Source organism: Phalangium opilio, unplaced genomic scaffold (genome assembly GCF_054372755.1).
Source record: "Phalangium opilio isolate 3A_F unplaced genomic scaffold, DU_Popi_V2 ptg000090l_1, whole genome shotgun sequence".
Lineage (NCBI taxonomy): Eukaryota > Metazoa > Arthropoda > Arachnida > Opiliones > Phalangiidae > Phalangium > Phalangium opilio.
The window spans coordinates 4613455-4637817 of record NW_028324195.1 but is presented as its reverse complement, the minus strand read 5'-3'; the positions used below and the strand labels follow the sequence as shown (position 1 = coordinate 4637817).

Genomic DNA, 24363 nt, shown 5'->3' with positions numbered 1-24363 from the left:
TATGCCACATAAAGCCACTCACTCGTTGCCATACTAGAAAAGCCTTTCCTGAGTATGAGATACAAGTTATTAAAATGAAACAAATCGTTGTCAGAAGTGGGGTTCGAACCCACGCCCTCATACGAGGATCAGAGCTTAAATCTGACGCCTTAGACCACTCGGCCATCCTGACACGCTTTTAAACGATTTCCTTGAAAATGAAGCTATAGTACAACACCAAAATACCTCCCGTATCTCTATGCCACATAAAGCCACTCACTTGTTGCCATACTAGAAAAGCCTTTCCTGAGTATGATATACAAGTTATTAAAATGAAACAAATCGTTGTCAGAAGTGGGGTTCAAACCCACACCCTCATACGAGGATCAGAGCTTAAGTCTGACGCCATAGACCACTCGGCCATCCTGACACGCTTTTAAACGATTTCCTTGAAAATGAAGCTATAGTACAACACCAAAATACCTCCCGTATCTCTATGCCACATAAAGCCACTCACTTGTTGCCATACTAGAAAAGCCTTTCCTGAGTATGATATACAAGTTATTAAAATGAAACAAATCGTTGTCAGAAGTGGGGTTCAAACCCACACCCTCATACGAGGATCAGAGCTTAAGTCTGACGCCATAGACCACTCGGCCATCCTGACACGCTTTTAAACGTTTTCCTTGAAAATAAAGCTATAGTACAACTCCAAAATACCTCCCGTATCTCTATGCCACATAAAGCCACTCACTCGTTACCATACTAGAAAAGCCTTTCCTGAGTATGAGATACAAGTTATTAAAATGAAACAAATCGTTGTCAGAAGTGGGGTTCAAACCCACACCCTCATACGAGGATCAGAGCTTAAGTCTGACGCCTTAGACCACTCGGCCATCCTGACACGCTTTTAAACGTTTTCCTTGAAAATAAAGCTATAGTACAACACCAAAATACCTCCCGTATCTCTATGCCACATAAAGCCACTCACTTGTTGCCATACTAGAAAAGCCTTTCCTGAGTATGAGATACAAGTTATTAAAATGAAACAAATCGTTGTCAGAAGTGTGGTTCGAACCCACGCTTTCATACGAGGATCAGAGCTTAAATCTTACGCCTTAGACCACTTGGCCACCCTGACACGATTTTAAACGTTTTCCTTGAAAATGAAGCTATAGTACAACACGAAAATACCTCTAGTATCTCTATGCCACATAAAGCCACTCACTTGTTGCCATTCTAGAGAAGCCTCTCCTGAGTATGAGATAAAAGTTATTAAAATGAAACAAATCGTCTCAGAAGTGGGGTTCAAACCCACACCCTCATACGAGGATCAGAGCTTAAGTCTGACGCCATAGACCACTCGGCCATCCTGACACGCTTTTAAACGTTTTCCTTGAAAATAAAGCTATAGTACAACTCCAAAATACCTCCCGTATCTCTATGCCACATAAAGCCACTCACTCGTTGCCATACTAGAAAAGCCTTTCCTGAGTATGAGATACAAGTTATTAAAATGAAACAAATCGTTGTCAGAAGTGGGGTTCGAACCCACGCCCTCATACGAGGATCAGAGCTTAAATCTGACGCCTTAGACCACTCGGCCATCCTGACACGCTTTTAATCGATTTCCTTGAAAATGAAGCTATAGTACAACACCATAATACCTCCCGTATCTCTATGCCACATAAAGCCACTCACTTGTTGCCATACTAGAAAAGCCTTTCCTGAGTATGATATACAAGTTATTAAAATGAAACAAATCGTTGTCAGAAGTGGGGTTCAAACCCACACCCTCATACGAGGATTAGAGCTTAAGTCTGACGCCTTAGACCACTCGGCCATCCTGACACGCTTTTAAACGTTTTCCTTGAAAATAAAGCTATAGTACAACACCAAAATACCTCCCGCATCTCTATGCCACATAAAGCCACTCACTTGTTGCCATACTAGAAAAGCCTTTCCTGAGTATGAGATACAAGTTATTAAAATGAAACAAATCGTTGTCAGAAGTGGGGTTCGAACCCACGCCCTCATACGATGATCAGAGCTTAAATCTGACGCCTTAGACCACTCGGCCATCCTGACACGCTTTTAAACGATTTCCTTGAAAATGAAGCTATAGTACAACACCAAAATACCTCCCGTATCTCTATGCCACATAAAGCCACTCACTTGTTGCCATACTAGAAAAGCCTTTCCTGAGTATGATATACAAGTTATTAAAATGAAACAAATCGTTGTCAGAAGTGGGGTTCAAACCCACACCCTCATACGAGGATCAGAGCTTAAGTCTGACGCCTTAGACCACTCGGCCATCCTGACACGCTTTTAAACGTTTTCCTTGAAAATAAAGCTATAGTACAACACCAAAATACCTCCCGTATCTCTATGCCACATAAAGCCACTCACTTGTTGCCATACTAGAAAAGCCTTTCCTGAGTATGAGATACAAGTTATTAAAATGAAACAAATCGTTGTCAGAAGTGTGGTTCGAACCCACGCTTTCATACGAGGATCAGAGCTTAAATCTTACGCCTTAGACCACTTGGCCACCCTGACACGATTTTAAACGTTAACCTTGAAAATGAAGCTATAGTACAACACGAAAATACCTCTAGTATCTCTATGCCACATAAAGCCACTCACTTGTTGCCATTCTAGAGAAGCCTCTCCTGAGTATGAGATAAAAGTTATTAAAATGAAACAAATCGTTGTCAGAAGTGGGGTTCGAAACCACGCCCTCATACGAGGATCAGAGCTTAAATCTGACGCCTTAGACCACTCGGCCATCCTGACACGCTTGTAAACGTTTTCCTTGAAAATGAAGCTATAGTACAACACCAAAATACCTCCCGTATCTCTATGCCACATAAAGCCACTCACTTGTTGCCATACAAGAAAAGCCTTTCCTGAGTATGAGATACAAGTTATTAAAATGAAACCAAACCGTTGTCAGAAGTGGGGTTCGAACCCACGCTTTCATACGAGGATCAGAGCTTAAATCTTACGCCTTAGACCACTCGGCCACCCTGACACGATTTTACACGTTTTCCTTGAAAATGAAGCTATAGTACAACACCAAAATACCTCTCGTATCTCTATGCCACATAAACCCACTCACTTGTTGCCATACTAGAAAAGCCTTTCCTGAGTATGAGATACAAGTTATCAAAATGAAACAAATCGTTGTCAGAAGTGGGGTTCAAACCCACACCCTCATACGAGGATCAGAGCTTAAGTCTGACGCCTTAGACCACTCGGCCATCCTGACACGCTTTTAAACGTTTTCCTTGAAAATGAAGCTATAGTACAACACCAAAATACCTCTCGTATCTCTATGCCACATAAAGCCACTCACTCGTTGTCATACTAGAAAAGCCTTTCCTGAGTATGAGATACAAGTTATTAAAATGAAACAAATCGTTGTCAGAAGTGTGGTTCGAACCCACGCTTTCATACGAGGATCAGAGCTTAAATCTTACGCCTTAGACCACTCGGCCATCCTGACACGCTTTTAAACGATTTCCTTGAAAATGAAGCTATAGTACAACACCAAAATACCTCCCGTATCTCTATGCCACATAAAGCCACTCACTTGTTGCCATACTAGAAAAGCCTTTCCTGAGTATGAGATACAAGTTATTAAAATGAAACAAATCGTTGTCAGAAGTGTGGTTCGAACCCACGCTTTCATACGAGGATCAGAGCTTAAATCTTACGCCTTAGACCACTTGGCCACCCTGACACGATTTTAAACGTTTTCCTTGAAAATGAAGCTATAGTACAACACGAAAATACCTCTAGTATCTCTATGCCACATAAAGCCACTCACTTGTTGCCATTCTAGAGAAGCCTCTCCTGAGTATGAGATAAAAGTTATTAAAATGAAACAAATCGTCTCAGAAGTGGGGTTCAAACCCACACCCTCATACGAGGATCAGAGCTTAAGTCTGACGCCATAGACCACTCGGCCATCCTGACAAGCTTTTAAACGTTTTCCTTGAAAATGAAGCTATAGTACAACACCAAAATACCTCTCGTATCTCTATGCCACATAAAGCCACTCTACTCGTTGCCATACTAGAAAAGCCTTTCCTGAGTATGAGATACAAGTTATTAAAATGAAACAAATCGTTGTCAGAAGTGGGGTTCGAACCCACGCCCTCATACGAGGATCAGAGCTTAAATCTGACGCCTAAGACCACTCGGCCATCCTGACACGCTTTTAAACGATTTCCTTGAAAATGAAGCTATAGTACAACACGAAAATACCTCTAGTATCTCTATGCCACATAAAGCCACTCACTTGTTGCCATTCTAGAGAAGCCTCTCCTGAGTATGAGATAAAAGTTATTAAAATGAAACAAATCGTTGTCAGAAGTGGGGTTCGAAACCACGCCCTCATACGAGGATCAGAGCTTAAATCTGACGCCTTAGACCACTCGGCCATCCTGACACGCTTGTAAACGTTTTCCTTGAAAATGAAGCTATAGTACAACACCAAAATACCTCCCGTATCTCTATGCCACATAAAGCCACTCACTTGTTGCCATACAAGAAAAGCCTTTCCTGAGTATGAGATACAAGTTATTAAAATGAAACCAAACCGTTGTCAGAAGTGGGGTTCGAACCCACGCTTTCATACGAGGATCAGAGCTTAAATCTTACGCCTTAGACCACTCGGCCACCCTGACACGATTTTACACGTTTTCCTTGAAAATGAAGCTATAGTACAACACCAAAATACCTCTCGTATCTCTATGCCACATAAACCCACTCACTTGTTGCCATACTAGAAAAGCCTTTCCTGAGTATGAGATACAAGTTATCAAAATGAAACAAATCGTTGTCAGAAGTGGGGTTCAAACCCACACCCTCATACGAGGATCAGAGCTTAAGTCTGACGCCTTAGACCACTCGGCCATCCTGACACGCTTTTAAACGTTTTCCTTGAAAATGAAGCTATAGTACAACACCAAAATACCTCTCGTATCTCTATGCCACATAAAGCCACTCACTCGTTGTCATACTAGAAAAGCCTTTCCTGAGTATGAGATACAAGTTATTAAAATGAAACAAATCGTTGTCAGAAGTGTGGTTCGAACCCACGCTTTCATACGAGGATCAGAGCTTAAATCTTACGCCTTAGACCACTCGGCCATCCTGACACGCTTTTAAACGATTTCCTTGAAAATGAAGCTATAGTACAACACCAAAATACCTCCCGTATCTCTATGCCACATAAAGCCACTCACTTGTTGCCATACTAGAAAAGCCTTTCCTGAGTATGAGATACAAGTTATTAAAATGAAACAAATCGTTGTCAGAAGTGTGGTTCGAACCCACGCTTTCATACGAGGATCAGAGCTTAAATCTTACGCCTTAGACCACTTGGCCACCCTGACACGATTTTAAACGTTTTCCTTGAAAATGAAGCTATAGTACAACACGAAAATACCTCTAGTATCTCTATGCCACATAAAGCCACTCACTTGTTGCCATTCTAGAGAAGCCTCTCCTGAGTATGAGATAAAAGTTATTAAAATGAAACAAATCGTCTCAGAAGTGGGGTTCAAACCCACACCCTCATACGAGGATCAGAGCTTAAGTCTGACGCCATAGACCACTCGGCCATCCTGACAAGCTTTTAAACGTTTTCCTTGAAAATGAAGCTATAGTACAACACCAAAATACCTCTCGTATCTCTATGCCACATAAAGCCACTCTACTCGTTGCCATACTAGAAAAGCCTTTCCTGAGTATGAGATACAAGTTATTAAAATGAAACAAATCGTTGTCAGAAGTGGGGTTCGAACCCACGCCCTCATACGAGGATCAGAGCTTAAATCTGACGCCTAAGACCACTCGGCCATCCTGACACGCTTTTAAACGATTTCCTTGAAAATGAAGCTATAGTACAACACCAAAATACCTCCAGTATCTCTATGCCACATAAAGCCACTCACTTGTTGCCATACTAGAAAAGCCCTTCCTGAGTATGAGATACAAGTTATTAAAATGAAACAAATCGTTGTCAGAAGTGGGGTTCAAACCCACACCCTCATACGAGGATCAGAGCTTAAATCTGACGCCTTAGACCACTCGGCCATCCTGACACGCTTTTAAACGTTTTCCTTGAAAATGAAGCTTTAGTACAACACCAAAATACCTCTCGTATCTCTATGCCACATAAACCCACTCACTTGTTGCCATACTAGAAAAGCCTTTCCTGAGTATGAGATACAAGTTATCAAAATGAAACAAATCGTTGTCAGAAGTGGGGTTCAAACCCACACCCTCATACGAGGATCAGAGCTTAAATCTGACGCCTTAGACCACTCGACCATCCTGACACGCTTTTAAACGTTTTCCTTGACAATAAAGCTATAGTACAACACCAAAATACCTCCCGTATCTCTATGCCACATAAAGCCACTCACTTGTTGCCATACTAGAAAAGCCTTTCCTGAGTATGAGATACAAGTTATTAAAATGAAACAAATCGTTGTCAGAAGTGGGGTTCAAACCCACACCCTCATACGAGGATCAGAGCTTAAGTCTGACGCCTTAGACCACTCGGCCATCCTGACACGCTTTTAAACGATTTCCTTGAAAATGAAGCTATAGTACAACACCAAAATACCTCCAATATCTCTATGCCACATAAAGCCACTCACTTGTTGCCATACTAGAAAAGCCTTTCCTGAGTATGAGATACAAGTTATTAAAATGTAACAAATCGTTGTCAGAAGTGGGGTTCGAACCCACGCCCTCATACGAGGATCAGAGCTTAAATCTGACGCCTTAGACCACTCGGCCATCCTGTCACGCTTATAAACGTTTTCCTTGAAAATGAAGCTATAGTACAACACCAAAATACCTCCCGTATCTCTATGCCACATAGAGCCACTCACTTGTTGCCATACTAGAAAAGCCTTTCCTGAGTATGAGCTACAAGTTATTACAATGAAACAAATCGTTGTCAGAAGTGGGGTTCGAACCCACGCTTTCATACGAGGATCAGAGCTTAAATCTTACGCCTTAGACCACTCGGCCACCCTGACACGATTTTAAACGTTTTCCTTGAAAATGAAGCTATAGTACAACACCAAAATACCTCTAGTATCTCTATGCCACATAAAGCCACTCACTTGTTGCCATTCTAGAGAAGCCTCTCCTGAGTATGAGATAAAAGTTATTAAAATGAAACAAATCGTTGTCAGAAGTGGGGTTCGAAACCACGCCCTCATACGAGGATCAGAGCTTAAATCTGACGCCTTAGACCACTCGGCCATCCTGACACGCTTTTAAACGTTTTCCTTGAAAATGAAGCTATAGTACAACACCAAAATACCTCTCGTATCTCTATGCCACATAAAGCCACTCACTTGTTGCCATACTAGAAAAGCCTTTCCTGAGTATGAGATACAAGTTATTAAAATGAAACAAATCGTTGTCAGAAGTGGGGTTCGAACCCACGCCCTCATACGAGGATCAGAGCTTAAATATGACGCCTTAGACCACTCGGCCATCCTGACACGCTTTTAAACGTTTTCCTTGAAAATAAAGCTATAGTACAACACCAAAATACCTCCCGTATCTCTATGCCACATAAAGCCACTCACTTGTTGCCATACTAGAAAAGCCTTTCCTGAGTATGAGATACAAGTTATTAAAATGAAACAAATCGTTGTCAGAAGTGGGGTTCGAACCGACGCTTTCATACGAGGATCAGAGCTTAAATCTTACGCCTTAGACCACTCGGCCACCCTGACACGATTTTAAACGTTTTCCTTGAAAATGAAGCTATAGTACAACACGAAAATACCTCTAGTATCTCTATGCCACATAAAGCCACTCACTTGTTGCCATTCTAGAGAAGCCTCTCCTGAGTATGAGATAAAAGTTATTAAAATGAAACAAATCGTTGTCAGAAGTGGGGTTCGAAACCACGCCCTCATACGAGGATCAGAGCTTAAATCTGACGCCTTAGACCACTCGGCCATCCTGACACGCTTTTAAACGTTTTCCTTGAAAATGAAGCTATAGTACAACACCAAAATACCTCTCGTATCTCTATGCCACATAAACCCACTCACTTGTTGCCATACTAGAAAAGCCTTTCCTGAGTATGAGATACAAGTTATTAAAATGAAACAAATCGTTGTCAGAAGTGGGGTTCGAACCCACGCCCTCATACGAGGATCAGAGCTTAAATCTGACGCCTAAGACCACTCGGCCATCCTGACACGCTTTTAAACGATTTCCTTGAAAATGAAGCTATAGTACAACACCAAAATACCTCCAGTATCTCTATGCCACATAAAGCCACTCACTTGTTGCCATACTAGAAAAGCCTTTCCTGAGTATGAGATACAAGTTATTAAAATGAAACAAATCGTTGTCAGAAGTGGGGTTCGAACCCACGCCCTCATACAAGGATCAGAGCTTAAATCTGACGCCTTAGACCACTCGGCCATCCTGACACGCTTGTAAACGTTTTCCTTGAAAATGAAGCTATAGTACAACACCAAAATACCTCCCGTATCTCTTTGCCACATAAAGCCACTCACTTGTTGCCATACTAGAAAAGCCTTTCCTGAGTATGAGATACAAGTTATTAAAATGAAACAAATCGTTGTCAGAAGTGGGGTTCGAACCCACGCTTTCATACGAGGATCAGAGCTTAAATCTTACGCCTTAGACCACTCGGCCACCCTGACACGATTTTAAACGTTTTCCTTGAAAATGAAGCTATAGTACAACACGAAAATACCTCTAGTATCTCTATGCCACATAAAGCCACTCACTTGTTGCCATTCTAGAGAAGCCTCTCCTGAGTATGAGATAAAAGTTATTAAAATGAAACAAATCGTTGTCAGAAGTGGGGTTCGAAACCACGCCCTCATACGAGGATCAGAGCTTAAATCTGACGCCTTAGACCACTCGGCCATCCTGACACGCTTTTAGACGTTTTCCTTGAAAATGAAGCTATAGTACAACACCAAAATACCTCTCGTATCTCTATGCCACATAAACCCACTCACTTGTTGCCATACTAGAAAAGCCTTTCCTGAGTATGAGATACAAGTTGTTAAAATGAAACAAATCGTTGTCAGAAGTGGGGTTCGAACCCACGCCCTCATACGAGGATCAGAGCTTAAATCTGACGCCTAAGACCACTCGGCCATCCTGACACGCTTTTAAACGATTTCCTTGAAAATGAAGCTATAGTACAACACCAAAATACCTCCAGTATCTCTATGCCACATAAAGCCACTCACTTGTTGCCATACTAGAAAAGCCTTTCCTGAGTATGAGATACAAGTTATTAAAATGAAACAAATCGTTGTCAGAAGTGGGGTTCGAACCCACGCCCTCATACAAGGATCAGAGCTTAAATCTGACGCCTTAGACCACTCGGCCATCCTGACACGCTTGTAAACGTTTTCCTTGAAAATGAAGCTATAGTACAACACCAAAATACCTCCCGTATCTCTTTGCCACATAAAGCCACTCACTTGTTGCCATACTAGAAAAGCCTTTCCTGAGTATGAGATACAAGTTATTAAAATGAAACAAATCGTTGTCAGAAGTGGGGTTCGAACCCACGCTTTCATACGAGGATCAGAGCTTAAATCTTACGCCTTAGACCACTCGGCCACCCTGACACGATTTTAAACGTTTTCCTTGAAAATGAAGCTATAGTACAACACGAAAATACCTCTAGTATCTCTATGCCACATAAAGCCACTCACTTGTTGCCATTCTAGAGAAGCCTCTCCTGAGTATGAGATAAAAGTTATTAAAATGAAACAAATCGTTGTCAGAAGTGGGGTTCAAAACCACGCCCTCATACGAGGATCAGAGCTTAAATCTGACGCCTTAGACCACTCGGCCATCCTGACACGCTTTTAGACGTTTTCCTTGAAAATGAAGCTATAGTACAACACCAAAATACCTCTCGTATCTCTATGCCACATAAACCCACTCACTTGTTGCCATACTAGAAAAGCCTTTCCTGAGTATGAGATACAAGTTGTTAAAATGAAACAAATCGTTGTCAGAAGTGGGGTTCGAACCCACGCCCTCATACGAGGATCAGAGCTTAAATCTGACGCCTAAGACCACTCGGCCATCCTGACTCGCTTTTAAACGATTTCCTTGAAAATGAAGCTATAGTACAACACCAAAATACCTCCAGTATCTCTATGCCACATAAAGCCACTCACTTGTTGCCATACTAGAAAAGCCTTTCCTGAGTATGAGATACAAGTTATTAAAATGAAACAAATCGTTGTCAGAAGTGGGGTTCGAACCCACGCCCTCATACGAGGATCAGAGCTTAAATCTGACGCCTAAAACCACTCGGCCATCCTGACACGCTTTTAAACGATTTCCTTGAAAATGAAGCTATAGTACAACACCAAAATACCTCCAGTATCTCTATGCCACATAAAGCCACTCACTTGTTGCCATACTAGAAAAGCCTTTCCTGAGTATGAGATACAAGTTATTAAAATGAAACAAATCGTTGTCAGAAGTGGGGTTCGAACCCACGCCCTCATACAAGGATCAGAGCTTAAATCTGACGCCTTAGACCACTCGGCCATCCTGACACGCTTGTAAACGTTTTCCTTGAAAATGAAGCTATAGTACAACACCAAAATACCTCCCGTATCTCTTTGCCACATAAAGCCACTCACTTGTTGCCATACTAGAAAAGCCTTTCCTGAGTATGAGATACAAGTTATTAAAATGAAACAAATCGTTGTCAGAAGTGGGGTTCGAACCCACGCTTTCATACGAGGATCAGAGCTTAAATCTTACGCCTTAGACCACTCGGCCACCCTGACACGATTTTAAACGTTTTCCTTGAAAATGAAGCTATAGTACAACACGAAAATACCTCTAGTATCTCTATGCCACATAAAGCCACTCACTTGTTGCCATTCTAGAGAAGCCTCTCCTGAGTATGAGATAAAAGTTATTAAAATGAAACAAATCGTTGTCAGAAGTGGGGTTCGAAACCACGCTCTCATACGAGGATCAGAGCTTAAATCTGACGCCTTAGACCACTCGGCCATCCTGACACGCTTTTAGACGTTTTCCTTGAAAATGAAGCTATAGTACAACACCAAAATACCTCTCGTATCTCTATGCCACATAAACCCACTCACTTGTTGCCATACTAGAAAAGCCTTTCCTGAGTATGAGATACAAGTTGTTAAAATGAAACAAATCGTTGTCAGAAGTGGGGTTCGAACCCACGCCCTCATACGAGGATCAGAGCTTAAATCTGACGCCTAAGACCACTCGGCCATCCTGACTCGCTTTTAACCGATTTCCTTGAAAATGAAGCTATAGTACAACACCAAAATACCTCCAGTATCTCTATGCCACATAAAGCCACTCACTTGTTGCCATACTAGAAAAGCCTTTCCTGAGTATGAGATACAAGTTATTAAAATGAAACAAATCGTTGTCAGAAGTGGGGTTCGAACCCACGCCCTCATACGAGGATCAGAGCTTAAATCTGACGCCTTAGACCACTCGGCCATCCTGACACCCTTGTAAACGTTTTCCTTGAAAATGAAGCTATAGTACAACACCAAAATACCTCCCGTATCTCTATGCCACATAAAGCCACTCACTTGTTGCCATACTAGAAAAGCCTTTCCTGAGTATGAGATACAAGTTATTAAAATGAAACAAATCGTTGTCAGAAGTGGGGTTCGAACCCACGCTTTCATACGAGGATCAGAGCTTAAATCTTACGCCTTAGACCACTCGGCCACCCTGACACGATTTTAAACGTTTTCCTTGAAAATGAAGCTATAGTACAACACGAAAATACCTCTAGTATCTCTATGCCACATAAAGCCACTCACTTGTTGCCATTCTAGAGAAGCCTCTCCTGAGTATGAGATAAAAGTTATTAAAATGAAACAAATCGTTGTCAGAAGTGGGGTTCGAAACCACGCCCTCATACGAGGATCAGAGCTTAAATCTGACGCCTTAGATCACTAGGCCATCCTGACACGCTTTTAGACGTTTTCCTTGAAAACGAAGCTATAGTACAACACCAAAATACCTCTCGTATCTCTATGCCAAATAAACCCACTCACTTGTTGCCATACTAGAAAAGCCTTTCCTGAGTATGAGATTCAAGTTATTAAAATGAAACAAATCGTTGTCAGAAGTGGGGTTCGAACCCACGCCCTCATACGAGGATGAGAGCTCAAATCTGACGCCTTAGACCACTCGGCCATCCTGACACGCTTTTAAACGTTTTCCTTGAAAATGAAGCTATAGTACAACACCATCTTACCTCCCGTATCTCTATGCCACACAAAGCCACTCACTTGTTGCCATACTAGAAAAGCCTTTCCTGAGTATGATATACAAGTTATTAAAATGAAACAAATCGTTGTCAGAAGTGGGGTTCAAACCCACACCCTCATACGAGGATCAGAGCTTAAGTCTGACGCCTTAGACCACTCGGCCATCCTGACACGCTTTTAAACGTTTTCCTTGAAAATAAAGCTATAGTACAACACCAAAATACCTCCCGTATCTCTATGCCACATAAAGCCACTCACTTGTTGCCATACTAGAAAAGCCTTTCCTGAGTATGAGATACAAGTTATTAAAATGAAACAAATCGTTGTCAGAAGTGGGGTTCGAACCCACGCCCTCATACGAGGATCAGAGCTTAAATCTGACGCCTTAGACCACTCGGCCATCCTGACACGCTTTTAAACGTTTTCCTTGAAAATGAAGCTATAGTACAACACCAAAATACCTCCCGTATCTCTATGCCACACAAAGCCACTCACTTGTTGCCATACTAGAAAAGCCTTTCCTGAGTATGATATACAAGTTATTAAAATGAAACAAATCGTTGTCAGAAGTGGGGTTCAAACCCACACCCTCATACGAGGATGAGAGCTTAAGTCTGACGCCTTAGACCACTCGGCCATCCTGACACGCTTTTAAACGTTTTCCTTGAAAATAAAGCTATAGTACAACACCAAAATACCTCCCGTATCTCTATGCCACATAAAGCCACTCACTTGTTGCCATACTAGAAAAGCCTTTCCTGAGTATGAGATACAAGTTATTAAAATGAAACAAATCGTTGTCAGAAGTGGGGTTCGAACCCACGCCCTCATACGAGGATCAGAGCTTAAATCTGACGCCTTAGACCACTCGGCCATCCTGACACGCTTGTAAACGTTTTCCTTGAAAATGAAGCTATAGTACAACACCAAAATACCTCCCGTATCTCTATGCCACACAAAGCCACTCACTTGTTGCCATACTAGAAAAGCCTTTCCTGAGTATGATATACAAGTTATTAAAATGAAACAAATCGTTGTCAGAAGTGGGGTTCAAACCCACACCCTCATACGAGGATGAGAGCTTAAGTCTGACGCCTTAGACCACTCGGCCATCCTGACACGCTTTTAAACGTTTTCCTTGAAAATAAAGCTATAGTACAACACCAAAATACCTCCCGTATCTCTATGCCACATAAAGCCACTCACTTGTTGCCATACTAGAAAAGCCTTTCCTGAGTATGAGATACAAGTTATTAAAATGAAACAAATCGTTGTCAGAAGTGGGGTTCGAACCCACGCCCTCATACGAGGATCAGAGCTTAAATCTGACGCCTTAGACCACTCGGCCATCCTGACACGCTTGTAAACGTTTTCCTTGAAAATGAAGCTATAGTACAACACCAAAATACCTCCCGTATCTCTATGCCACATAAAGCCACTCACTTGTTGCCATACTAGAAAAGCCTTTCCTGAGTATGAGATACAAGTTATTAAAATGAAACAAATCGTTGTCAGAAGTGGGGTTCGAACCCACGACCTCATACGAGGATCAGAGCTTAAATCTGACGCCTTAGACCACTCGGCCATCCTGACACGCTTGTAAACGTTTTCCTTGAAAATGAAGCTATAGTACAACACCAAAATACCTCCCGTATCTCTTTGCCACATAAAGCCACTCACTTGTTGCCATACTAGAAAAGCCTTTCCTGAGTATGAGATACAAGTTATTAAAATGAAACAAATCTTTGTCAGAAGTGGGGTTCGAACCCACGCCCTCATACGAGGATCAGAGCTTAAATCTGACGCCTAAGACCACTCGGCCATCCTGACACGCTTTTAAACGATTTCCTTGAAAATGAAGCTATAGTACAACACCAAAATACCTCCAGTATCTCTATGCCACATAAAGCCACTCACTTGTTGCCATACTAGAAAAGCCTTTCCTGAGTATGAGATACAAGTTATTAAAATGAAACAAATCGTTGTCAGAAGTGGGGTTCGAACCCACGCCCTCATACGAGGATCAGAGCTTAAATCTGACGCCTTAGACCACTCGGCCATCCTGACACCCTTGTAAACGTTTTCCTTGAAAATGAAGCTATAGTACAACACCAAAATACCTCCCGTATCTCTATGCAACATAAAGCCACTCACTTGTTGCCATACTAGAAAAGCCTTTCCTGAGTATGAGATACAAGTTATTAAAATGAAACAAATCTTTGTCAGAAGTGGGGTTCGAACCCACGCCCTCATACGAGGATCAGAGCTTAAATCTGACGCCTAAGACCACTCGGCCATCCTGACACGCTTTTAAACGATTTCCTTGAAAATGAAGCTATAGTACAACACCAAAATACCTCCAGTATCTCTATGCCACATAAAGCCACTCACTTGTTGCCATACTAGAAAAGCCTTTCCTGAGTATGAGATACAAGTTATTAAAATGAAACAAATCGTTGTCAGAAGTGGGGTTCGAACCCACGCCCTCATACGAGGATCAGAGCTTAAATCTGACGCCTTAGACCACTCGGCCATCCTGACACGCTTGTAAACGTTTTCCTTGAAAATGAAGCTATAGTACAACACCAAAATACCTCCCGTATCTCTTTGCCACATAAAGCCACTCACTTGTTGCCATACTAGAAAAGCCTTTCCTGAGTATGAGATACAAGTTATTAAAATGAAACAAATCGTTGTCAGAAGTGGGGTTCGAACCCACGCTTTCATACGAGGATCAGAGCTTAAATCTTACGCCTTAGACCAATCGGCCACCCTGACACGATTTTAAACGTTTTCCTTGAAAATGAAGCTATAGTACAACACGAAAATACCTCTAGTATCTCTATGCCACATAAAGCCACTCACTTGTTGTCATTCTAGAGAAGCCTCTCCTGAGTATGAGATAAAAGTTATTAAAATGAAAAAAATCGTTGTCAGAAGTGTGGTTCGAAACCACGCTTTCATACGAGGATCAGAGCTTAAATCTTACGCCTTAGACCACTCGGCCATCCTGACACGCTTTTAAACGTTTTCCTTGAAAATGAAGCTATAGTACAACACCAAAATACCTCTCGTATCTCTATGCCACATAAAGCCACTCACTTGTTGCCATACTAGAAAAGCCTTTCCTGAGTATGAGATACAAGTTATTAAAATGAAACAAATCGTTGTCAGAAGTGGGGTTCGAACCCACGCCCTCATACGAGGAACAGAGCTTAAATCTGACGCCTAAGACCACTCGGCCATCCTGACAGGCTTTTAAACGATTTCCTTGAAAATGAAGCTATAGTACAACACCAAAATACCTCCCGTATCTCTATGCCACATAAAGCCACTCACTTGTTGCCATACTAGAAAAGCCTTTCCTGAGTATGAGATACAAGTTATTAAAATGAAACAAATCGTTGTCAGAAGTGGGGTTCGAACCCACGCCCTCATACGAGGATCAGAGCTTAAATCTGACGCCTTAGACCACTCGGCCATCCTGACACGCTTTTAAACGTTTTCCTTGAAAATGAAGCTATAGTACAACACCAAAATACCTCCCGTATCTCTATGCCACATAAAGCCACTCACTTGTTGCCATACTAGAAAAGCCTTTCCTGAGTATGAGATACAAGTTATTAAAATGAAACAAATCGTTGTCAGAAGTGGGGTTCGAACCCACGCCCTCATACGAGGAACAGAGCTTAAATCTGACGCCTAAGACCACTCGGCCATCCTGACACGCTTTAAAACGATTTCCTTGAAAATGAAGCTATAGTACAACACCAAAATACCTCCCGTATCTCTATGCCACATAAAGCCACTCACTTGTTGCCATACTAGAAAAGCCTTTCCTGAGTATGAGATACAAGTTATTAAAATGAAACAAATCGTTGTCAGAAGTGGGGTTCGAACCCACGCCCTCATACGAGGATCAGAGCTTAAATCTGACGCCTTAGACCACTAGGCCATCCTGACACGCTTTTAAACGTTTTCCTTGAAAATGAAACTATAGTACAACACCAAAATACCTCCCGTATCTCTATGCCACATAAAGCCACTCACTTGTTGCCATACTAGAAAAGCCTTTCCTGAGTATGAGATACAAGTTATTAAAATGAAACAAATCGTTGTCAGAAGTGGGGTTCGAACCGACGCTTTCATACGAGGATCAGAGCTTAAATCTTACGCCTTAGACCACTCGGCCACCCTGACACGATTTTAAACGTTTTCCTTGAAAATGAAGCTATAGTACAACACGAAAATACCTCCCGTATCTCTATGCCACATAAAGCCACTCACTTGTTGCCATACTAGAAAAGCCTTTCCTGAGTATGAGATACAAGTTATTAAAATGAAACAAATCGTTGTCAGAAGTGGGGTTCGAACCCACGCCCTCATACGAGGATCAGAGCTTAAATCTGACGCCTTAGACCACTCGGCCATCCTGACACGCTTTTAAACGTTTTCCTTGAAAATGAAACTATAGTACAACACCAAAATACCTCCCGTATCTCTATGCCACATAAAGCCACTCACTTGTTGCCATACTAGAAAAGCCTTTCCTGAGTATGAGATACAAGTTATTAAAATGAAACAAATCGTTGTCAGAAGTGGGGTTCGAACCGACGCTTTCATACGAGGATCAGAGCTTAAATCTTACGCCTTAGACCACTCGGCCACCCTGACACGATTTTAAACGTTTTCCTTGAAAATGAAGCTATAGTACAACACGAAAATACCTCTAGTATCTCTATGCCACATAAAGCCACTCACTTGTTGCCATTCTAGAGAAGCCTCTCCTGAGTATGAGATAAAAGTTATTAAAATGAAACAAATCGTTGTCAGAAGTGGGGTTCGAAACCACGCCCTCATACGAGGATCAGAGCTTAAATCTGACGCCTTAGACCACTCGGCCATCCTGACACGCTTTTAAACGTTTTCCTTGAAAATGAAGCTATAGTACAACACCAAAATACCTCTCGTATCTCTATGCCACATAAACCCACTCACTTGTTGCCATACTAGAAAAGCCTTTCCTGAGTATGAGATACAAGTTATTAAAATGAAACAAATCGTTGTCAGAAGTGGGGTTCGAACCCACGCCCTCATACGAGGATCAGAGCTTAAATCTGACGCCTAAGACCACTCGGCCATCCTGACAAGCTTTTAAACGATTTCCTTGAAAATGAAGCTATAGTACAACACCAAAATACCTCCAGTATCTCTATGCCACATAAAGCCACTCACTTGTTGCCATACTAGAAAAGCCTTTCCTGAGTATGAGATACAAGTTATTAAAATGAAACAAATCGTTGTCAAAAGTGGGGTTCGAACCCACGCCCTCATACGAGGATCAGAGCTTAAATCTGACGCCTTAGACCACTCGGCCATCCTGACACGCTTGTAAACGTTTTCCTTGAAAATGAAGCTATAGTACAACACCAAAATACCTCCCGTATCTCTTTGCCACATAAAGCCACTCACTTGTTGCCATACTAGAAAAGCCTTTCCTGAGTATGAGATACAAGTTATTAAAATGAAACAAATCGTTGTCAGAAGTGGGGTTCGAACCCACGCCCTCATACGAGGATCAGAGCTTAAATCTGACGCCTTAGACCACTCGGCCATCCTGACATCCTTGTAAACGTTTTCCTTGAAAATGAAGCTATAGTACAACACCAAAATACCTCCCGTATCTCTATGCAACATAAAGCCACTCACTTGTTGCCATACTAGAAAAGCCTTTCCTGAGTATGAGATACAAGTTATTAAAATGAAACAAATCGTTGTCAGAAGTGGGGTTCGAACCCACGCCCTCTTACGAGGATCAGAGCTTAAATCTGACGCCTAAGACCACTCGGCCATCCTGACACGCTTGTAAACGTTTTCCTTGAAAATGAACCTATAGTACAACACCAAAATACCTCCCGTATCTCTTTGCCACATAAAGCCACTCACTTGTTGCCATACTAGAAAAGCCTTTCCTGAGTATGAGATACAAGTTATTAAAATGAAACAAATCGTTGTCAGAAGTGGGGTTCGAACCCACGCTTTCATACGAGGATCAGAGCTTAAATCTTACGCCTTAGACCACTCGGCCACCCTGACACGATTTTAAACGTTTTCCTTGAAAATGAAGCTATAGTACAACACGAAAATACCTCTAGTATCTCTATGCCACATAAAGCCACTCACTTGTTGCCATTCTAGAGAAGCCTCTCCTGAGTATGAGATAAAAGTTATTAAAATGAAACAAATCGTTGTCAGAAGTGGGGTTCGAAACCACGCCCTCATACGAGGATCAGAGCTTAAATCTGACGCCTTAGACCACTCGACCATCCTGACACGCTTTTAAACGTTTTCCTTGAAAATGAAGCTATAGTACAACACCAAAATACCTCTCGTATCTCTATGCCACATAAACCCACTCACTTGTTGCCATACTAGAAAAGCCTTTCCTGAGTATGAGATACAAGTTATTAAAATGAAACAAATCGTTGTCAGAAGTGTGGTTCGAACCCACGCCCTCATACGAGGATCAGAGCTTAAATCTGACGCCTAAGACCACTCGGCCATCCTGACACGCTTTTAAACGATTTCCTTGAAAATGAAGCTATAGTACAACACCAAAATACCTCCAGTATCTCTATGCCACATAAAGCCACTCACTTGTTGCCATACTAGAAAAGCCTTTCCTGAGTATGAGATACAAGTTATTAAAATGAAACAAATCGTTGTCAGAAGTGGGGTTCGAATCCACGCCCTCATACGAGGATCAGAGCTTAAATCTGACGCCTTAGACCACTCGGCCATCCTGACACGCTTGTAAACGTTTTCCTTGAAAATGAAGCTATAGTACAACACCAAAATACCTCCCGTATCTCTTTGCCACATAAAGCCACTCACTTGTTGCCATGCTAGAAAAGCCTTTCCTGAGTATGAGATACAAGTTATTAAAATGAAACAAATCGTTGTCAGAAGTGGGGTTCGAACCCACGCCCTCATACGAGGAACAGAGCTTAAATCTGACGCCTAAGACCACTCGGCCATCCTGACACGCTTTTAAACGATTTCCTTGAAAATGAAGCTATAGTACAACACCAAAATACCTCCCGTATCTCTATGCCACATAAAGCCACTCACTTGTTGCCATACTAGAAAAGCCTTTCCTGAGTATGAGATACAAGTTATTAAAATGAAACAAATCGTTGTCAGAAGTGGGGTTCGAACCCACGCCCTCATACGAGGATCAGAGCTTAAATCTGACGCCTTAGACCACTCGGCCATCCTGACACGCTTTTAAACGTTTTCCTTGAAAATGAAGCTATAGTACAACACCAAAATACCTCCCGTATCTCTATGCCACATAAAGCCACTCACTTGTTGCCATACTAGAAAAGCCTTTCCTGAGTATGAGATACAAGTTATTAAAATGAAACAAATCGTTGTCAGAAGTGGGGTTCGAACCCACGCCCTCATACGAGGAACAGAGCTTAAATCTGACGCCTAAGACCACTCGGCCATCCTGACACGCTTTAAAACGATTTCCTTGAAAATGAAGCTATAGTACAACACCAAAATACCTCCCGTATCTCTATGCCACATAAAGCCACTCACTTGTTGCCATACTAGAAAAGCCTTTCCTGAGTATGAGATACAAGTTATTAAAATGAAACAAATCGTTGTCAGAAGTGGGGTTCGAACCCACGCCCTCATACGAGGATCAGAGCTTAAATCTGACGCCTTAGACCACTCGGCCATCCTGACACGCTTTTAAACGTTTTCCTTGAAAATGAAGCTATAGTACAACACCAAAATACCTCCCGTATCTCTATGCCACATAAAGCCACTCACTTGTTGCCATACTAGAAAAGCCTTTCCTGAGTATGAGATACAAGTTATTAAAATGAAACAAATCGTTGTCAGAAGTGGGGTTCGAACCCACGCCCTCATACGAGGAACAGAGCTTAAATCTGACGCCTAAGACCACTCGGCCATCCTGACACGCTTTAAAACGATTTCCTTGAAAATGAAGCTATAGTACAACACCAAAATACCTCCCGTATCTCTATGCCACATAAAGCCACTCACTTGTTGCCATACTAGAAAAGCCTTTCCTGAGTATGAGATACAAGTTATTAAAATGAAACAAATCGTTGTCAGAAGTGGGGTTCGAACCCACGCCCTCATACGAGGATCAGAGCTTAAATCTGACGCCTTAGACCACTCGGCCATCCTGACACGCTTTTAAACGTTTTCCTTGAAAATGAAACTATAGTACAACACCAAAATACCTCCCGTATCTCTATGCCACATAAAGCCACTCACTTGTTGCCATACTAGAAAAGCCTTTCCTGAGTATGAGATACAAGTTATTAAAATTGAAACAAATCGTTGTCAGAAGTGGGGTTCGAACCGACGCTTTCATACGAGGATCAGAGCTTAAATCTTACGCCTTAGACCACTCGGCCACCCTGACACGATTTTAAACGTTTTCCTTGAAAATGAAGCTATAGTACAACACGAAAATACCTCTAGTATCTCTATGCCACATAAAGCCACTCACTTGTTGCCATTCTAGAGAAGCCTCTCCTGAGTATGAGATAAAAGTTATTAAAATGAAACAAATCGTTGTCAGAAGAGGGGTTCGAAACCACGCCCTCATACGAGGATCAGAGCTTAAATCTGACGCCTTAGACCACTCGGCCATCCTGACACGCTTTTAAACGTTTTCCTTGAAAATGAAGCTATAGTACAACACCAAAATACCTCTCGTATCTCTATGCCACATAAACCCACTCACTTGTTGCCATACTAGAAAAGCCTTTCCTGAGTATGAGATACAAGTTATTAAAATGAAACAAATCGTTGTCAGAAGTGGGGTTCGAACCCACGCCCTCATACGAGGATCAGAGCTTAAATCTGACGCCTAAGACCACTCGGCCATCCTGACACGCTTTTAAACGATTTCCTTGAAAATGAAGCTATAGTACAACACCAAAATACCTCCAGTATCTTTATGCCACATAAAGCCACTCACTTGTTGCCATACTAGAAAAGCCTTTCCTGAGTATGAGATACAAGTTATTAAAATGAAACAAATCGTTGTCAGAAGTGGGGTTCGAACCCACGCCCTCATACGAGGATCAGAGCTTAAATCTGACGCCTTAGACCACTCGGCCATCCTGACACGCTTGTAAACGTTTTCCTTGAAAATGAAGCTATAGTACAACACCAAAATACCTCCCGTATCTCTTTGCCACATAAAGCCACTCACTTGTTGCCATACTAGAAAAGCCTTTCCTGAGTATGAGATACAAGTTATTAAAATGAAACAAATCGTTGTCAGAAGTGGGGTTCGAACCCACGCCCTCATACGAGGATCAGAGCTTAAATCTGACGCCTAAGACCACTCGGCCATCCTGACACGCTTTTAAACGATTTCCTTGAAAATGAAGCTATAGTACAACACCAAAATACCTCCCGTATCTCTATGCCACATAAAGCCACTCACTTGTTGCCATACTAGAAAAGCCTTTCCTGAGTATGAGATACAAGTTATTAAAATGAAACAAATCGTTGTCAGAAGTGGGGTTCGAACCCACGCCCTCATACGAGGATCAGAGCTTAAATCTGACGCCTTAGACCACTCGGCCATCCTGACACGCTTGTAAACGTTTTCCTTGAAAATGAAGCTATAGTACAACACCAAAATACCTCCCGTATCTCTTTGCCACATAAAGCCACTCACTTGTTGCCATACTAGAAAAGCCTTTCCTGAGTATGAGATACAAGTTATTAAAATGAAACAAATCGTTGTCAGAAGTGGGGTTCGAACCCACGCCCTCATACGAGGATCAGAGCTTAAATCTGACGCCTTAGACCACTCGGCCATCCTGACATCCTTGTAAACGTTTTCCTTGAAAATGAAGCTATAGTACAACACCAAAATACCTCCCGTATCTCTATGCAACATAAAGCCACTCACTTGTTGCCATACTAGAAAAGCCTTTCCTGAGTATGAGATACAAGTTATTAAAATGAAACAAATCGTTGTCAGAAGTGGGGTTCGAACCCACGCCCTCTTACGAGGATCAGAGCTTAAATCTGACGCCTTAGACCACTCGGCCATCCTGACACGCTTGTAAACGTTTTCCTTGAAAATGAAGCTATAGTACAACACCAAAATACCTCCCGTATCTCTTTGCCACATAAAGCCACTCACTTGTTGCCATACTAGAAAAGCCTTTCCTGAGTATGAGATACAAGTTATTAAAATGAAACAAATCGTTGTCAGAAGTGGGGTTCGAACCCACGCCCTCATACGAGGAACAGAGCTTAAATCTGACGCCTAAGACCACTCGGCCATCCTGACACGCTTTTAAACAATTTCCTTGAAAATGAAGCTATAGTACAACACCAAAATACCTCCCGTATCTCTATGCCACATAAAGCCACTCACTTGTTGCCATACTAGAAAAGCCTTTCCTGAGTATGAGATACAAGTTATTAAAATGAAACAAATCGTTGTCAGAAGTGGGGTTCGAACCCACGCCCTCATACGAGGATCAGAGCTTAAATCTGACGCCTTAGACCACTCGGCCATCCTGACACGCTTTTAAACGTTTTCCTTGAAAATGAAGCTATAGTACAACACCAAAATACCTCCCGTATCTCTATGCCACATAAAGCCACTCACTTGTTGCCATACTAGAAAAGCCTTTCCTGAGTATGAGATACAAGTTATTAAAATGAAACAAATCGTTGTCAGAAGTGGGGTTCGAACCCACGCCCTCATACGAGGAACAGAGCTTAAATCTGACGCCTAAGACCACTCGGCCATCCTGACACGCTTTAAAACGATTTCCTTGAAAATGAAGCTATAGTACAACACCAAAATACCTCCCGTATCTCTATGCCACATAAAGCCACTCACTTGTTGCCATACTAGAAAAGCCTTTCCTGAGTATGAGATACAAGTTATTAAAATGAAACAAATCGTTGTCAGAAGTGGGGTTCGAACCCACGCCCTCATACGAGGATCAGAGCTTAAATCTGACGCCTTAGACCACTCGGCCATCCTGACACGCTTTTAAACGTTTTCCTTGAAAATGAAACTATAGTACAACACCAAAATACCTCCCGTATCTCTATGCCACATAAAGCCACTCACTTGTTGCCATACTAGAAAAGCCTTTCCTGAGTATGAGATACAAGTTATTAAAATGAAACAAATCGTTGTCAGAAGTGGGGTTCGAACCGACGCTTTCATACGAGGATCAGAGCTTAAATCTTACGCCTTAGACCACTCGGCCACCCTGACACGATTTTAAACGTTTTCCTTGAAAATGAAGCTATAGTACAACACGAAAATACCTCTAGTATCTCTATGCCACATAAAGCCACTCACTTGTTGCCATTCTAGAGAAGCCTCTCCTGAGTATGAGATAAAAGTTATTAAAATGAAACAAATCGTTGTCAGAAGTGGGGTTTGAAACCACGCCCTCATACGAGGATCAGAGCTTAAATCTGACGCCTTAGACCACTCGGCCATCCTGACACGCTTTTAAACGTTTTCCTTGAAAATGAAGCTATAGTACAACACCAAAATACCTCTCGTATCTCTATGCCACATAAACCCACTCACTTGTTGCCATACTAGAAAAGCCTTTCCTGAGTATGAGATACAAGTTATTAAAATGAAACAAATCGTTGTCAGAAGTGGGGTTCGAACCCACGCCCTCATACGAGGATCAGAGCTTAAATCTGACGCCTAAGACCACTCGGCCATCCTGACACGCTTTTAAACGATTTCCTTGAAAATGAAGCTATAGTACAACACCAAAATACCTCCAGTATCTCTATGCCACATAAAGCCACTCACTTGTTGCCATACTAGAAAAGCCTTTCCTGAGTATGAGATACAAGTTATTAAAATGAAACAAATCGTTGTCAGAAGTGGGGTTCGAACCCACGCCCTCATACGAGGATCAGAGCTTAAATCTGACGCCTTAGACCACTCGGCCATCCTGACACGCTTGTAAACGTT

At 42.0% G+C, this 24363-nt stretch overlaps 58 non-coding genes across 58 annotated transcripts; all 58 read right to left on the bottom strand.

The window, feature by feature from the left end:
- Window positions 1-88: 88 nt before the first annotated feature.
- On the bottom strand, window positions 89-172 carry TRNAL-UAA (transfer RNA leucine (anticodon UAA)). The gene has a single exon. It is a non-coding gene; the product is annotated as a tRNA-Leu (tRNA).
- A 627-nt stretch (window positions 173-799) lies between these two features.
- On the bottom strand, window positions 800-883 carry TRNAL-UAA (transfer RNA leucine (anticodon UAA)). Its single transcript has one exon. It is a non-coding gene; the product is annotated as a tRNA-Leu (tRNA).
- Window positions 884-1509: 626 nt separating this feature from the next.
- Window positions 1510-1593, bottom strand: TRNAL-UAA (transfer RNA leucine (anticodon UAA)). Its single transcript has one exon. It is a non-coding gene; the product is annotated as a tRNA-Leu (tRNA).
- A 390-nt stretch (window positions 1594-1983) lies between these two features.
- Window positions 1984-2067, bottom strand: TRNAL-UAA (transfer RNA leucine (anticodon UAA)). The gene has a single exon. It is a non-coding gene; the product is annotated as a tRNA-Leu (tRNA).
- Window positions 2068-2220: 153 nt separating this feature from the next.
- TRNAL-UAA (transfer RNA leucine (anticodon UAA)) lies at window positions 2221-2304 on the bottom strand. The gene has a single exon. It is a non-coding gene; the product is annotated as a tRNA-Leu (tRNA).
- A 390-nt stretch (window positions 2305-2694) lies between these two features.
- Window positions 2695-2778, bottom strand: TRNAL-UAA (transfer RNA leucine (anticodon UAA)). The gene has a single exon. It is a non-coding gene; the product is annotated as a tRNA-Leu (tRNA).
- Window positions 2779-3169: 391 nt separating this feature from the next.
- Window positions 3170-3253, bottom strand: TRNAL-UAA (transfer RNA leucine (anticodon UAA)). Its single transcript has one exon. It is a non-coding gene; the product is annotated as a tRNA-Leu (tRNA).
- An 864-nt stretch (window positions 3254-4117) lies between these two features.
- TRNAL-UAA (transfer RNA leucine (anticodon UAA)) lies at window positions 4118-4201 on the bottom strand. Its single transcript has one exon. It is a non-coding gene; the product is annotated as a tRNA-Leu (tRNA).
- Window positions 4202-4354: 153 nt separating this feature from the next.
- TRNAL-UAA (transfer RNA leucine (anticodon UAA)) lies at window positions 4355-4438 on the bottom strand. The gene has a single exon. It is a non-coding gene; the product is annotated as a tRNA-Leu (tRNA).
- Window positions 4439-4829: 391 nt separating this feature from the next.
- TRNAL-UAA (transfer RNA leucine (anticodon UAA)) lies at window positions 4830-4913 on the bottom strand. Its single transcript has one exon. It is a non-coding gene; the product is annotated as a tRNA-Leu (tRNA).
- An 864-nt stretch (window positions 4914-5777) lies between these two features.
- TRNAL-UAA (transfer RNA leucine (anticodon UAA)) lies at window positions 5778-5861 on the bottom strand. The gene has a single exon. It is a non-coding gene; the product is annotated as a tRNA-Leu (tRNA).
- Window positions 5862-6014: 153 nt separating this feature from the next.
- On the bottom strand, window positions 6015-6098 carry TRNAL-UAA (transfer RNA leucine (anticodon UAA)). The gene has a single exon. It is a non-coding gene; the product is annotated as a tRNA-Leu (tRNA).
- Window positions 6099-6488: 390 nt separating this feature from the next.
- Window positions 6489-6572, bottom strand: TRNAL-UAA (transfer RNA leucine (anticodon UAA)). The gene has a single exon. It is a non-coding gene; the product is annotated as a tRNA-Leu (tRNA).
- Window positions 6573-6725: 153 nt separating this feature from the next.
- Window positions 6726-6809, bottom strand: TRNAL-UAA (transfer RNA leucine (anticodon UAA)). The gene has a single exon. It is a non-coding gene; the product is annotated as a tRNA-Leu (tRNA).
- Window positions 6810-7199: 390 nt separating this feature from the next.
- TRNAL-UAA (transfer RNA leucine (anticodon UAA)) lies at window positions 7200-7283 on the bottom strand. Its single transcript has one exon. It is a non-coding gene; the product is annotated as a tRNA-Leu (tRNA).
- A 627-nt stretch (window positions 7284-7910) lies between these two features.
- Window positions 7911-7994, bottom strand: TRNAL-UAA (transfer RNA leucine (anticodon UAA)). Its single transcript has one exon. It is a non-coding gene; the product is annotated as a tRNA-Leu (tRNA).
- Window positions 7995-8147: 153 nt separating this feature from the next.
- TRNAL-UAA (transfer RNA leucine (anticodon UAA)) lies at window positions 8148-8231 on the bottom strand. The gene has a single exon. It is a non-coding gene; the product is annotated as a tRNA-Leu (tRNA).
- A 153-nt stretch (window positions 8232-8384) lies between these two features.
- TRNAL-UAA (transfer RNA leucine (anticodon UAA)) lies at window positions 8385-8468 on the bottom strand. The gene has a single exon. It is a non-coding gene; the product is annotated as a tRNA-Leu (tRNA).
- Window positions 8469-8858: 390 nt separating this feature from the next.
- TRNAL-UAA (transfer RNA leucine (anticodon UAA)) lies at window positions 8859-8942 on the bottom strand. The gene has a single exon. It is a non-coding gene; the product is annotated as a tRNA-Leu (tRNA).
- Window positions 8943-9095: 153 nt separating this feature from the next.
- Window positions 9096-9179, bottom strand: TRNAL-UAA (transfer RNA leucine (anticodon UAA)). Its single transcript has one exon. It is a non-coding gene; the product is annotated as a tRNA-Leu (tRNA).
- Window positions 9180-9332: 153 nt separating this feature from the next.
- Window positions 9333-9416, bottom strand: TRNAL-UAA (transfer RNA leucine (anticodon UAA)). The gene has a single exon. It is a non-coding gene; the product is annotated as a tRNA-Leu (tRNA).
- A 627-nt stretch (window positions 9417-10043) lies between these two features.
- TRNAL-UAA (transfer RNA leucine (anticodon UAA)) lies at window positions 10044-10127 on the bottom strand. Its single transcript has one exon. It is a non-coding gene; the product is annotated as a tRNA-Leu (tRNA).
- A 153-nt stretch (window positions 10128-10280) lies between these two features.
- On the bottom strand, window positions 10281-10364 carry TRNAL-UAA (transfer RNA leucine (anticodon UAA)). Its single transcript has one exon. It is a non-coding gene; the product is annotated as a tRNA-Leu (tRNA).
- A 153-nt stretch (window positions 10365-10517) lies between these two features.
- On the bottom strand, window positions 10518-10601 carry TRNAL-UAA (transfer RNA leucine (anticodon UAA)). Its single transcript has one exon. It is a non-coding gene; the product is annotated as a tRNA-Leu (tRNA).
- Window positions 10602-11228: 627 nt separating this feature from the next.
- Window positions 11229-11312, bottom strand: TRNAL-UAA (transfer RNA leucine (anticodon UAA)). Its single transcript has one exon. It is a non-coding gene; the product is annotated as a tRNA-Leu (tRNA).
- Window positions 11313-11465: 153 nt separating this feature from the next.
- TRNAL-UAA (transfer RNA leucine (anticodon UAA)) lies at window positions 11466-11549 on the bottom strand. The gene has a single exon. It is a non-coding gene; the product is annotated as a tRNA-Leu (tRNA).
- A 627-nt stretch (window positions 11550-12176) lies between these two features.
- Window positions 12177-12260, bottom strand: TRNAS-UGA (transfer RNA serine (anticodon UGA)). Its single transcript has one exon. It is a non-coding gene; the product is annotated as a tRNA-Ser (tRNA).
- Window positions 12261-12413: 153 nt separating this feature from the next.
- On the bottom strand, window positions 12414-12497 carry TRNAL-UAA (transfer RNA leucine (anticodon UAA)). Its single transcript has one exon. It is a non-coding gene; the product is annotated as a tRNA-Leu (tRNA).
- A 153-nt stretch (window positions 12498-12650) lies between these two features.
- Window positions 12651-12734, bottom strand: TRNAL-UAA (transfer RNA leucine (anticodon UAA)). The gene has a single exon. It is a non-coding gene; the product is annotated as a tRNA-Leu (tRNA).
- A 390-nt stretch (window positions 12735-13124) lies between these two features.
- Window positions 13125-13208, bottom strand: TRNAL-UAA (transfer RNA leucine (anticodon UAA)). The gene has a single exon. It is a non-coding gene; the product is annotated as a tRNA-Leu (tRNA).
- A 390-nt stretch (window positions 13209-13598) lies between these two features.
- Window positions 13599-13682, bottom strand: TRNAL-UAA (transfer RNA leucine (anticodon UAA)). The gene has a single exon. It is a non-coding gene; the product is annotated as a tRNA-Leu (tRNA).
- A 153-nt stretch (window positions 13683-13835) lies between these two features.
- On the bottom strand, window positions 13836-13919 carry TRNAL-UAA (transfer RNA leucine (anticodon UAA)). The gene has a single exon. It is a non-coding gene; the product is annotated as a tRNA-Leu (tRNA).
- A 153-nt stretch (window positions 13920-14072) lies between these two features.
- On the bottom strand, window positions 14073-14156 carry TRNAL-UAA (transfer RNA leucine (anticodon UAA)). Its single transcript has one exon. It is a non-coding gene; the product is annotated as a tRNA-Leu (tRNA).
- Window positions 14157-14309: 153 nt separating this feature from the next.
- On the bottom strand, window positions 14310-14393 carry TRNAL-UAA (transfer RNA leucine (anticodon UAA)). Its single transcript has one exon. It is a non-coding gene; the product is annotated as a tRNA-Leu (tRNA).
- A 153-nt stretch (window positions 14394-14546) lies between these two features.
- On the bottom strand, window positions 14547-14630 carry TRNAL-UAA (transfer RNA leucine (anticodon UAA)). The gene has a single exon. It is a non-coding gene; the product is annotated as a tRNA-Leu (tRNA).
- A 153-nt stretch (window positions 14631-14783) lies between these two features.
- TRNAL-UAA (transfer RNA leucine (anticodon UAA)) lies at window positions 14784-14867 on the bottom strand. Its single transcript has one exon. It is a non-coding gene; the product is annotated as a tRNA-Leu (tRNA).
- An 864-nt stretch (window positions 14868-15731) lies between these two features.
- Window positions 15732-15815, bottom strand: TRNAL-UAA (transfer RNA leucine (anticodon UAA)). The gene has a single exon. It is a non-coding gene; the product is annotated as a tRNA-Leu (tRNA).
- A 390-nt stretch (window positions 15816-16205) lies between these two features.
- On the bottom strand, window positions 16206-16289 carry TRNAL-UAA (transfer RNA leucine (anticodon UAA)). The gene has a single exon. It is a non-coding gene; the product is annotated as a tRNA-Leu (tRNA).
- A 390-nt stretch (window positions 16290-16679) lies between these two features.
- Window positions 16680-16763, bottom strand: TRNAL-UAA (transfer RNA leucine (anticodon UAA)). Its single transcript has one exon. It is a non-coding gene; the product is annotated as a tRNA-Leu (tRNA).
- Window positions 16764-17153: 390 nt separating this feature from the next.
- Window positions 17154-17237, bottom strand: TRNAL-UAA (transfer RNA leucine (anticodon UAA)). Its single transcript has one exon. It is a non-coding gene; the product is annotated as a tRNA-Leu (tRNA).
- Window positions 17238-17390: 153 nt separating this feature from the next.
- On the bottom strand, window positions 17391-17474 carry TRNAL-UAA (transfer RNA leucine (anticodon UAA)). Its single transcript has one exon. It is a non-coding gene; the product is annotated as a tRNA-Leu (tRNA).
- A 153-nt stretch (window positions 17475-17627) lies between these two features.
- On the bottom strand, window positions 17628-17711 carry TRNAL-UAA (transfer RNA leucine (anticodon UAA)). Its single transcript has one exon. It is a non-coding gene; the product is annotated as a tRNA-Leu (tRNA).
- A 153-nt stretch (window positions 17712-17864) lies between these two features.
- On the bottom strand, window positions 17865-17948 carry TRNAL-UAA (transfer RNA leucine (anticodon UAA)). Its single transcript has one exon. It is a non-coding gene; the product is annotated as a tRNA-Leu (tRNA).
- A 153-nt stretch (window positions 17949-18101) lies between these two features.
- On the bottom strand, window positions 18102-18185 carry TRNAL-UAA (transfer RNA leucine (anticodon UAA)). The gene has a single exon. It is a non-coding gene; the product is annotated as a tRNA-Leu (tRNA).
- Window positions 18186-19049: 864 nt separating this feature from the next.
- On the bottom strand, window positions 19050-19133 carry TRNAL-UAA (transfer RNA leucine (anticodon UAA)). The gene has a single exon. It is a non-coding gene; the product is annotated as a tRNA-Leu (tRNA).
- Window positions 19134-19523: 390 nt separating this feature from the next.
- TRNAL-UAA (transfer RNA leucine (anticodon UAA)) lies at window positions 19524-19607 on the bottom strand. Its single transcript has one exon. It is a non-coding gene; the product is annotated as a tRNA-Leu (tRNA).
- Window positions 19608-19997: 390 nt separating this feature from the next.
- TRNAL-UAA (transfer RNA leucine (anticodon UAA)) lies at window positions 19998-20081 on the bottom strand. Its single transcript has one exon. It is a non-coding gene; the product is annotated as a tRNA-Leu (tRNA).
- Window positions 20082-20471: 390 nt separating this feature from the next.
- Window positions 20472-20555, bottom strand: TRNAL-UAA (transfer RNA leucine (anticodon UAA)). Its single transcript has one exon. It is a non-coding gene; the product is annotated as a tRNA-Leu (tRNA).
- Window positions 20556-21183: 628 nt separating this feature from the next.
- On the bottom strand, window positions 21184-21267 carry TRNAL-UAA (transfer RNA leucine (anticodon UAA)). Its single transcript has one exon. It is a non-coding gene; the product is annotated as a tRNA-Leu (tRNA).
- A 153-nt stretch (window positions 21268-21420) lies between these two features.
- TRNAL-UAA (transfer RNA leucine (anticodon UAA)) lies at window positions 21421-21504 on the bottom strand. The gene has a single exon. It is a non-coding gene; the product is annotated as a tRNA-Leu (tRNA).
- Window positions 21505-21657: 153 nt separating this feature from the next.
- On the bottom strand, window positions 21658-21741 carry TRNAL-UAA (transfer RNA leucine (anticodon UAA)). The gene has a single exon. It is a non-coding gene; the product is annotated as a tRNA-Leu (tRNA).
- A 153-nt stretch (window positions 21742-21894) lies between these two features.
- Window positions 21895-21978, bottom strand: TRNAL-UAA (transfer RNA leucine (anticodon UAA)). The gene has a single exon. It is a non-coding gene; the product is annotated as a tRNA-Leu (tRNA).
- Window positions 21979-22131: 153 nt separating this feature from the next.
- Window positions 22132-22215, bottom strand: TRNAL-UAA (transfer RNA leucine (anticodon UAA)). The gene has a single exon. It is a non-coding gene; the product is annotated as a tRNA-Leu (tRNA).
- A 153-nt stretch (window positions 22216-22368) lies between these two features.
- Window positions 22369-22452, bottom strand: TRNAL-UAA (transfer RNA leucine (anticodon UAA)). Its single transcript has one exon. It is a non-coding gene; the product is annotated as a tRNA-Leu (tRNA).
- Window positions 22453-22842: 390 nt separating this feature from the next.
- On the bottom strand, window positions 22843-22926 carry TRNAL-UAA (transfer RNA leucine (anticodon UAA)). The gene has a single exon. It is a non-coding gene; the product is annotated as a tRNA-Leu (tRNA).
- A 390-nt stretch (window positions 22927-23316) lies between these two features.
- Window positions 23317-23400, bottom strand: TRNAL-UAA (transfer RNA leucine (anticodon UAA)). Its single transcript has one exon. It is a non-coding gene; the product is annotated as a tRNA-Leu (tRNA).
- Window positions 23401-24027: 627 nt separating this feature from the next.
- TRNAL-UAA (transfer RNA leucine (anticodon UAA)) lies at window positions 24028-24111 on the bottom strand. Its single transcript has one exon. It is a non-coding gene; the product is annotated as a tRNA-Leu (tRNA).
- A 153-nt stretch (window positions 24112-24264) lies between these two features.
- On the bottom strand, window positions 24265-24348 carry TRNAL-UAA (transfer RNA leucine (anticodon UAA)). The gene has a single exon. It is a non-coding gene; the product is annotated as a tRNA-Leu (tRNA).
- Window positions 24349-24363: the final 15 nt, after the last annotated feature.